Here is a 10,359-nt window from a genome sequence, read left to right on the forward strand (position 1 = left end):
GTCGTTTGTTTGGGTTACTCGTCCATCCAAGATTCGTCCACAACCATCTAATTGATTTTTTTTGAGGTTGTTCTACTACTTTTCTTTTTTCTGATTGGTATCTGGTGTTTGGTTATTGAACCAGTTTCTCATATTGATTTTATTTCCACACTATCAAACATAGATAACATTTGTTTTGATCAATCAGGCTTGCATTTGTTTGTTTGTCATTAAATTCCAAAAATAAAAAATATTGCATTCATACAGCATACGAAAGTGAAAGCACATTTTCATTACTGAATTTTCATGATTGAGAAATTAGAAAGCAAAGTTCAAATCTTTCATTAGTAATTGTGAGATAAGTATATTGATGCATTGTGTTTCCTAGGGATTGGATTGTTTGCATGCACTTTCTTGCTATTGTTTTCACTTGCTTGGAAATGAACTCCTTACCCTCGTTTAGGTAGTTGTTCATCGAAAGGTATGGTGTTTTACTCATTGTAGTTGCATCCTAGAAAACCAAAACTTAATCCAAGATTAACTCTTAAAATCTATTGAATGAACTTAACAATGCATTGGAACTTAACGCACATTTATCTGGAGGTCTAGGCTAGATATGTGCTCCCACGTCGTTAAACTTAGTTACTATTGTGTTCACTAAGGTTGGGTGATTCCTCCTTTCGTGATCCAATAGGTACTAGTATGGATTTGTGCTCCCCGTACCATCGAGTATATATTGGGAGACCCCAATAAGTTATCATCCTATCATCCATAGGAAGCTGAGTCTGTTGCCTTACAAGTCGTAATGCACTGAACATAGCATTCACGAAGATTGAATGTCGTATGGAAAGTCCTTGGTCATTTCTCTTTCATTTGATCACCAAGGTGTATATGCAGTTTCACGATTTTTCTGGTAAACCTCTTGTCTAGTACTCCAGAGCAGTCACTTCCGTTCCTTTTCGATTCCTTAAAAGTAAAAGAATCATTTGAGCACTTGTCCTTTCAGGCTCATTAAACATTCGAAGGCAACTAAAGTCATCTTTTGTCCTTTTTCTCGACTCTTTAAATATGAAAAGGTTAAGTTTCATTCCTGTGTTGTAAAATTTATTTGTCCGCGCTCACATTTTACCTGTTAATCTTGACCATGTTTTGGTTCGCGTAGAGTTGCAGCCCTACTCGATTATCTCTTTTTCTCAGATTTTGAGTTAAGCCATCCTATTGGACTCACCGATCTCATCCTCTTTACCAAGAAACGAGGACTCTACATCCATCATCTCTTCTGAGGTATCGACTATTGGTGGTACCCTTCCCATTGTCCCAAGTGTTCAACCCCTTGAATCTCGAGCTCTGAGAGGGGAGCCCTTTGATATCAACTGGAATCCTCTTTGGGAGCCTTTAGAAGAGGACTTCCCATTTACTCCCCCTGGTGTTTCGGTTGCAATGTCTTCTTCCGACATGGATGAGATGAGCCCCGTTACCGGTGAAGAGAACCTTGTGTCAAGCGAAGAAACTCCTCTTCCCTCTGAGGGTTTCCCTTTTCACTCGAGTCTTGGTGTAACATTTCCCTTGCGCTATTACTCCTTGTCCGACATCATGAGTTCCATGTCTCTTAATCGGAATTCTGTGTGGTGTCGTGCTATAACCTTAACCTTATAACCTTTCATACCTCAGATTCACAATGTATTAGTCATGTCTATTCCATCAATTCCTACTATTTGTGTGGATTCTACAGCTCCTTCTCTTAGTGCCGTTATCACATCCTCAGTGGTTACCATTGTTACTGGGCCTTCAGTTGAACTCGCTAGTGGTGGTCCTTCATCCTCGGTGTTCGAATTCATTAATCCTATGGGTAGTATCCCACTCTCTTCTAGTTCCATTCCGGCGGGGTGGTCATACGAGAAATACATGTTTGCTCCTCAAAACCCAGAAAATAACCTTCTGGGCTCCCAATCCCCATCCTATCTGCATAATCTGTCCTTTCCTGGCAACCTTGGAACTTTTTGATGTGTCCAACCTCACCAATCCAATCCTTTATAATCCATATTGGCTACCAGTTCCGACCAAAATTCTCGTTGATTGTCCTAATTTGATGGTAAATCTGGAGAGTACCCTCAAGCGCATGTCATGACTTATCACCTCTGGTTTTCATCTAACTCATGGCTTGATGATTCTATTTGCCTCCGTCTTTTCCAGCTGACTCACTGGTTCCGCAGTAAAATGGTATATTGAACTTGCTCGTGGAACTTTCCAGGATTTCAATTCGCTCGCAATGGAATTTCTTACTCACTTTCAATTACTGATTCATTATGAAATGGGAACACACCTCCTTACATCTTTGAAATAGGACATGGAAACACACATCTCTGATCATATTCATGAATGGAGAAGGCAGCGTCGTTTGATTAAGTTCTGGATCCCTAATCAGCTTTTGACTGACTAGTTTACTAACTCTTTTGTTGGTCTAATAGCTTGATATATTGCCATTGGGGCATGTGTTATTGAGGAGCAAGCTATCGCGCACGCTCAATATCTTGATTTGGTTTATTCCCAATCCGATACGTTGTATGATTAATTTCCTGACACTCCACGACCTAGAACTACTAAGGCTTTATCAATGCCATCCATTGATAGTGTTATTGGTTCCACTACTTCATCCTCCCGAAAGTCTTCTGCGACCCCTGTGAAGCAAAAATATACTGCTCCTAGCGAAAATTATTCTCAGACCATGTCTAATACTATTAAAACTTTTGAAGTCAATGCCATTCATTCCACCACAGCAGATAAAGCTTTGAAAGGTAAGAAAAAGGGGCAAGGCAAAAATAAATCCAATCCACCGAAGCAGGACCCTCCTAAGCCTCTGGCCGATGATGGTACTAAAAGAAACCCCAAGTACCCTTGTCTCATATGTGACAATTTTCACTACACTAAAGATTGTCCTAGATGATCTGAGGTTATTCTTTTGCTTAAGGGGACTCCTGGAACTCCTGTTGTGCTTAAAGAGCCTTTTCCCTCTCAACAAACCCAAATGGTTGTCGATCAACCTCAGTCCTCTTCCACTTTTTGCTCTCAAGTTCTTATGGCTGGGACTATTCCCATTCATATTACTCGATCGAAAGAATATCCTCTGCCCGCCAGAAAGGAACCTAAAGTCCCTTCAAATGTTCCTTCATCCAGTTTTGGCCCTCTCCATATTGAACGTCCTAGCCCTGAGTCAATCATTCGACCTCCTACCAAGGGAGTGCTCTGAAAATATTCTTATAACCCCAATGCTCGTGTCGTGTAGCACTATAGCATTATTGAGGACTTATCCCAAGCCCCTTCGGTTATGTCCGCTTTGGAAGTCCTCCAGAGTTGTCCCTCCCAAAGGAAGTCTCTGTTATTAGCCATTGGTGGCATTGACCCGCCCGATTCGGACTTGATTTCTTTCGATCTTGACAATCATGTACCGTGGTTGCCTCATCAAATTTCTTTTCTCATCCAAGTCATCATTAACGCGAAGAATATTCACCGTACTGTTATTGATGAGGGTACCTCCACTTGCATCATGTCTATTGCTTGTTGGAAGGCCATCGGTTCCCTGACTTTGAGTCAGTCTCTTAATACTTTTGAAGCCTTCGATGGAAGAGACTCTCGTCCATTTGGTATCCTCCCGCACTTGCTTATTACTCTAGAGGGGAAGACTGTTGAGGTTGAAGTCGAAGTTGTTGATGTAAATTTGACCTACAACCTTTTGTTAGGATGAAGTTGGACATACGCCATGCACATTGTGGCTTCATCTCTATTCTGTGTACTCTATTTTCCCCACCAAGGGAAAATTCTCACGATTGATTAGTTGTCCTTCTTTTCCTCTTCTTCTTCAGATGACAACATTCCATTTGTGGAGCATACCACCGTTCCCTATGAAAGTGTGGGCATTGGACTCTTCAAATATCCTGCCCCTATGGGTGTCTTTTCGCTCCCACCTCCCAACATCGCCCCCATTAACATGATTTCTATCCGCTTTGATCCTTGGGTAGTTCCTCCCATCGATTAGGTAGACTCTTGGGGTGACGTCATTGTTAGGGTTCAAGAGAAATAAATATAACAATCAAGAAATACAAATTCAAACCATGTACACCATGAATATCTGGAAAACCTCAATTAGGGAAAAACCAACCAACAATAGATCTATTATTTTCCTTGGCTAAAAAACAGCCAAGCTGGCCAACAACCTGAGCTTTCGCCACTCAACCATGGCTACCTACAATGGAGAATACACAAGCCTTTTAAGGGCTTCAACTACATGTAATACCATGGGCTCAATACCATGAGTCACCAATACTAGGTGCCCAAAACCACAATTGTTAACCATAACTGTTGACATAACCTCAACTCCACCATAGGGTCAAGTTTATCTAACAATCCCCCCTTTAAACTTGACTTTGGGTTTTCCTTGGCCAAATCTAGCCAAATCTACCAAGTGAGCAAGCCACCACTCACCTCCAAGCCCTACCAGTCAATGTTAGGGTATTTGATAATCTCACAAGTTGTCCTAGTTCAGCATGCTTCATCATACCACCACATGCATCCCCATATCACCCAAGCGGACATTCAAACTTTACCAGTGATTTACTGGGGTACGCATGCCTTACCAGGTCTTATAGTCATATACCCATTTACATGAAAATTTCCATTTTATTTTTATTTTTTTGCTATCTTGACCCACACACAACTTGAACTGCTGCAAGTTTAACCATGCATTTCACCCTGTAAGACTCCTATCCCACTATTTAACCCTTCTCTTGTAACTGAATTTTTATTTAAAATTTCTCTTACTATTTTAGAATATAAATTTTTCTTTAACCATAAAAGCCCTTCAACAAATTTATCTAAAAAAAATAATTACCCGACTTTCTTGATTTTTTAAATTTCGAAAAAATATTCTTGGGGCTTGCATTTTCTTCTTGCTCCTCATCGAACGAGACCTTGGAAAAGCCTTCAGACTTCATTTTCTTCTTTCTCCTCATCGAACCATCACTCAATGGATATCGCTGGTTTGTGCAACGAGCTATTGCTTCAACCAGCACCACCACTTCGTGGATGGGAACATTTCGAACAACTATCCAAGGCCTTTGCCAACTAGAGCTCCGATACCACTTGTTAGGGTTCAAGAGAAATAAATATAAGAATCAAGAAATACACATTCAAACCATGTAAACCATGATTATTTGGAAAATCCCAATTGGGGAAAAACCAACCAACAATAGATCTATTATTGTCCTTGGCTAAAACACAGCCAAGCTGGTCAACAACCTGAGCTTTCACTGCTCAACCATGGCTACCTACAATGGAGAATACACAAGCCTTTTAAGGGCTTCGACTACATGTAATACCATGGGCTCAATACCATGAGTCACCAGTACTAGGTGCCCAAAACCACAATTTTTAACCATAGCTATTGACATAACCTCAACTCCACCATAAGGTCAAGTTTATCTAGCATTCATGCCATTAAGTCTTGTTGAGCTCAACTATGTAGAAATTGTTTCTGCATCGGCTTCATCCTCCGATCCTGCTCCATCAAGCAGGCCTCTCGACACGTATGTGCAATCCCCTTGGCTCGGAGATATTGTTTCTTCAGACCCATTACAGTAGATCTTTCCTTCCGATGAAGTAATTTTAGAAACTATGTCTTTTGAAGATCCTCCTTGGTTCGATCATAACCATCATTCCTCATTTCTCCCAAGCCATGGGGCCATGAATACTTGTCTCAAGAAGTTTGCCTCTTGTATCCCCTCTCAATCACTTCAGACGCCTATTTAGATTCATGAAGTTTTTTTTTAAGGCAATATGGGGAATATTATGCAAACTATGCCCATCAACATCTTTGTCAAACCAGGGATTGTTGAGAATATTCACATTGGAGTTATCTGTACTCCCGAGGAGATTCAATTGTATACCGACCTTTTCAAAGAGTTTCACAATGTCTTCGCTTGTTCTTATGAAGAGATGCCTGGTATTGACCCAAGTATTATGATCCACGAGATACCTACGTACCCTATTGCGAAGCCAGTTCGCCAACGTCTACATCCCATGCATCTGAGAAAAGCCACAACTATTAAGGGAGAAGTTGAAAAACTTCTCAAGGCAGGGTTTATTTACCCTGTCCCACTGACTGACTGGGTCTCTAATATTGTGCCTATGACCAAAAAGCAGGGCACTATCAGGGTTTGTGTAGATTACCATGTCACCAATTGTGTGTGTCTAAAGGATAATTATCCTACGCCCTTTATCGACTAGCTCATCGACGATTGTGCTGGGAGTGAGATTTTCTCGTTTATGGACGGGTTTTTTGGTTACAACCAGATTAATATTTCACCTTGCCGATCAATACAAAACTACCTTCATCTGTCCATGGGGTACCTTTGCTTACAAGAAGCTTCCTTTCGGCCTTAAAAATGTCAGTGCCACCTTCCAGCGAGAAATTTCCTATGCATTTCATGACATCCATCACATTTTTCAACCATATCTGGATGACCTCCCGACTCATTCAACTAAATGTTCTAACCATCCAAACCACCTCCGTGAGATTTTTCTTCGCTATCGACATTACCATATTCGTCTTAATCCACATAAGTGTGTCTTCTGCGTTGAATCTGGCAGACTTCTTGGGTTTGTCATCTCTAAAGAGGGCATTCGTCTTGATCCCCTCAAAGTTGAAGCTATACTAAATCTCCCTCCTGCTTCTTTGCAGCAATTCCAGAGTTTGCAAGGAAGAGCTAATTTCCTACATCGTTTTATTCCTAACTACGTTGAGATTGCTAAAGGTTATACATGTCTCCTTAAGCATGACACTCCCTTTTTTTGGGATAACACTACCCAAAATTCATTCGAGCAACTGAAGGAACTTCTTGTTTCTACTCCCTTATTACATCTACCTGACTACCATCGTGACTATACTCTTTATCTCGCTGCTGCCGATGGCACTATTGGCATGGTTTTGGTTCAAGACAACGATGATGGTTCTGAGCACTTTATCTATTATCTTAGCCACAACCTCCTTGACATTGAGACTCGATATGCTTATGTTGAGAAGCTCACTTTGGTAGTCGTTCAGGCTGTCCAATGTTTCTGTCATTATATTCTGTTGTGTATAACGACTGTGATTTCCTATTGCAACCCGATGATGTACATCTTGTCACGTCAATTTTTTGGGGGCAAGTACTCAAAATGGATCGTTATCCTTCAAGAGTTCAATTTGGAGTTCACTACTACCAATTCCAAGAAGTCCCTCGTCTTCGTTGAATTGATTTGCTCATTACCATCTGCTACCGCTCCCTCTCGGATAGAGGATCGCATTCCGGACAATACCCTTTTCTTGATCAGTACCCTTGATCCCTAGTACGGTGACATTATTGTCTACCTCCAGATGTCTTCCTTCCATCCTAATTTGTCTAAGGATGCTCGACAACGTATTCGTCACCATTCTCAGCCTTATCGTATTGTTGGGGACACCTTGTACTGTCTCGGCATTGATTCAGTTCTCTGTCATTGTTTGATGTTCAAGGAAGCTGAATGAGTCATCAAAGACTACTACTATGGTGCTTGTGGTGGTCATATGTCTGGTTATGCCACTGCCCAAAAAATCCTCCATGCTGGTTACTTTTGGCCCTCTATTTTTAAGGATTGCATTCTCGCTGTCCGTTCCTGCCACGCATGCCAAATTTACCAACGGAAGATGCGTGTGCCACCATCCCCTTTGCATCCTGTCATTACCGTTGGCCCTTTTGCTAAATGGGGCATAGATTTTATGACCTGTAACCCTCGCTCGACCAGGGGGCATGGGTATATTATCATTGCCATTGATTATTTTACAAAATGGGCCAAAGTGATGCCTACATTGTCCAATGACGGTAAGAAAACTACACAATTCCTATTCAATCACGTGATTACTCGATTCGGAGTCCCTCAGGCTATTGTCAATGATCACAGTTCTCATTCCCCTAGTCATATGATGACTGAGTTAACGACCCAATTAGGCTCGCGTCATGATAGTTCGACGCCTTATAACCTTTAGGCCAATGGCCAAGTCGAAGCTGTCAACAAGGTGTTGGTTATGATGCTTCAGCGTACCATTGGAATGCACAAGTCTAATTGGCATTTGATGTTGTTTTTCGCCTTATGGGCCTACCGTACCTGAGTGAAGGATGCCACTGGATTCACACCGTTTCAACTTGTTTCTGGTCTAGAGGCTACCCTTCCGATTGAATGTGAAATACCTTCTCTCAAGTTAGTTGTCGAATTACTCCCGAATACTACTCCTGTATAAGAACGTCTTCTTTACCTATAGCAGCTAAACGAGACCCATCAACTTGCTTCTTTAGTCATTTAAACACAGAAGAAGAGAGTGAAAACTCACTTTGATCAGACTATTACTCCTCGTTCTTTCACTGAGGGAGATTTAGTCCTGTTGTAAGATCAAGTGAATGATAAGTTGGGGGTAGGAAAATTCGAACCTATGTGGCATGGGCCTTATATTGTGAAACACGTTTTGTAGAAAGGGACCTATGAGCTAATTGACTACGAAGAAAACCCTTTAGATAAGCCTCGGAACGGGCTTTATCTTAAAAAATATTATGCATGAGTCTTCTGTGAATCTGCTGTGTACATAAGTGTGTTTTCAGTCTGTGCATGTTTGGCTTAGTGTGTAGGCATTATTGCCACTTATTGTGTCTTTTTACTTCTTGTGCAGATGTTTTTTGCACCTTATATCAGTTTCATTGATGGTGCCTGTCGCAGTACATGGAATATTTCCTCTGCAACATGGGTGATCTATGATCCTCACGATGAGTTAGTAGACCTTCAAGGTGTTTTGTCTAGGATGTACCATGAACAATTTCACTGAAACAAGTGTCATCATCGAATTATTGGCTGAGGCTGTTAACATCAATATTCGTGCATTGATTGTGAATCTGGACTCTCAACTTGTTGTTCTTCAACTTAATTTGTGTTATTCTATCAAAAACCCTCAAATTTTAATATTGTATTTACGTGTTCGCTTATTGGAAAGAAATTTTGATTACATTATGTATCAACACATTCCTAGAAGGCTAAAGACATTAACTGATGCATTGGCAAATCATGTATTGGACAGACATTTATGCAATTTATAAAAAACATTATATGCAAGTATTCAGACACAATAATGAAACATAGATAGTTGTATATCGTGTGGTGCACCGAGGCACTGAAAAAATAATGTATGTGTTCATGTTACAATCCGAGACACATGTCTCTCAAAACACCAGAAAAGGAACCTAGGAGACTACTCTGGGTTCTACTCTCTATAGTAGACCACTGCCCAAACTACTCGTCTGAGCAGTCTATGAATCCTGTTCAACACACCCGCAGTGTGTCATTGGTACTATGTCAGGATCTCCTCTAACCCTCTGTAGTCAGGGATCCCCTCGGTCAAGCCCTTCAACTTCCAGGCTATCTCCTCCTCCACATCTCCACCTGGAGGTGGCAAGGAAAGCTCTCTATTCTCCCTCCGAGTTGTAGGAGTGAGACCCACTGATCTCTCAGGTATGACATCTGCAAAATTGAACATAATTATTAGGTCATATATGTTTAAAATTTAAAAAAAATAAAAAAACTAAAATATAAAAGTGTGGCACTCAACCCAAGTATGTTACCTCTCTCATCCCACAACTCTCCGAGTGGAAGTAGCATGTTCGTATCTCCCCTGAAATACATACCTGCATAAAGAAAATCCTCAACCACTACCTGCTGAAGATGTAGCCACTCCATGAAGTCAAGACCCCATGATACTGGCTGGTTGGCGCCTCCTCGTGGCATCACATGGGCCCACCTAGTGATTCAAGTCTCTCTTGGTCTAGGCCACCCTACTCGCATGTCCTGTAACAAAAGTATGGGTACCTGCTCTAGCATGAGAGGTATCAGAATCGAACCATACCCGAACTGCTTCATATCACCTCTTTAGCATTTGGTCAGCTGCCTCTTCATGTTCAGAGACACTGCTTCTGCCCAGTCAAACATGGTAGGATTGAGACAATATAAAGCAAACCGTAGTTGTGTTTTAGTTGCCTCATGTTGAACCTGAGAAACAGTTGCTCTCGTGATTGTGAACAACAATACACGCAGTGCCAGATCATTCACTATTGGAATTTGTAACTTACCGCTAGTGGGTGATTTTCATGCCCCTAGGCACGCTTGTGCAATCATCATGTCTAAGTACTCTCCAATGATTCACACACCGCCCATGTTGGGTTCCATGATCAAATTACGAATTCTAGGAGGTTTAATTGCACTCTCAATAGTGGCGTTAGGAAGAATTTGAGCGGTCTGCAATTCCGGAGGACTTGCAAGCATTGAGGATCA

At 41.3% G+C, this 10,359-nt stretch overlaps 1 pseudogene; it reads right to left on the bottom strand.

Annotated features, from left to right (window-relative positions):
* Positions 1–9,816, bottom strand: part of LOC149211380 (casein kinase 1-like protein HD16) — a 149,668-nt pseudogene extending 139,852 nt beyond the window's left edge.
* Positions 9,817–10,359: the final 543 nt, after the last annotated feature.

Source organism: Pinus tabuliformis, chromosome 1_1 (genome assembly GCF_031772625.1).
Source record: "Pinus tabuliformis cultivar Carrire ecotype Pingquan chromosome 1_1, CPIR1, whole genome shotgun sequence".
Classification (NCBI taxonomy): Eukaryota; Viridiplantae; Streptophyta; class Pinopsida; order Pinales; family Pinaceae; genus Pinus; species Pinus tabuliformis.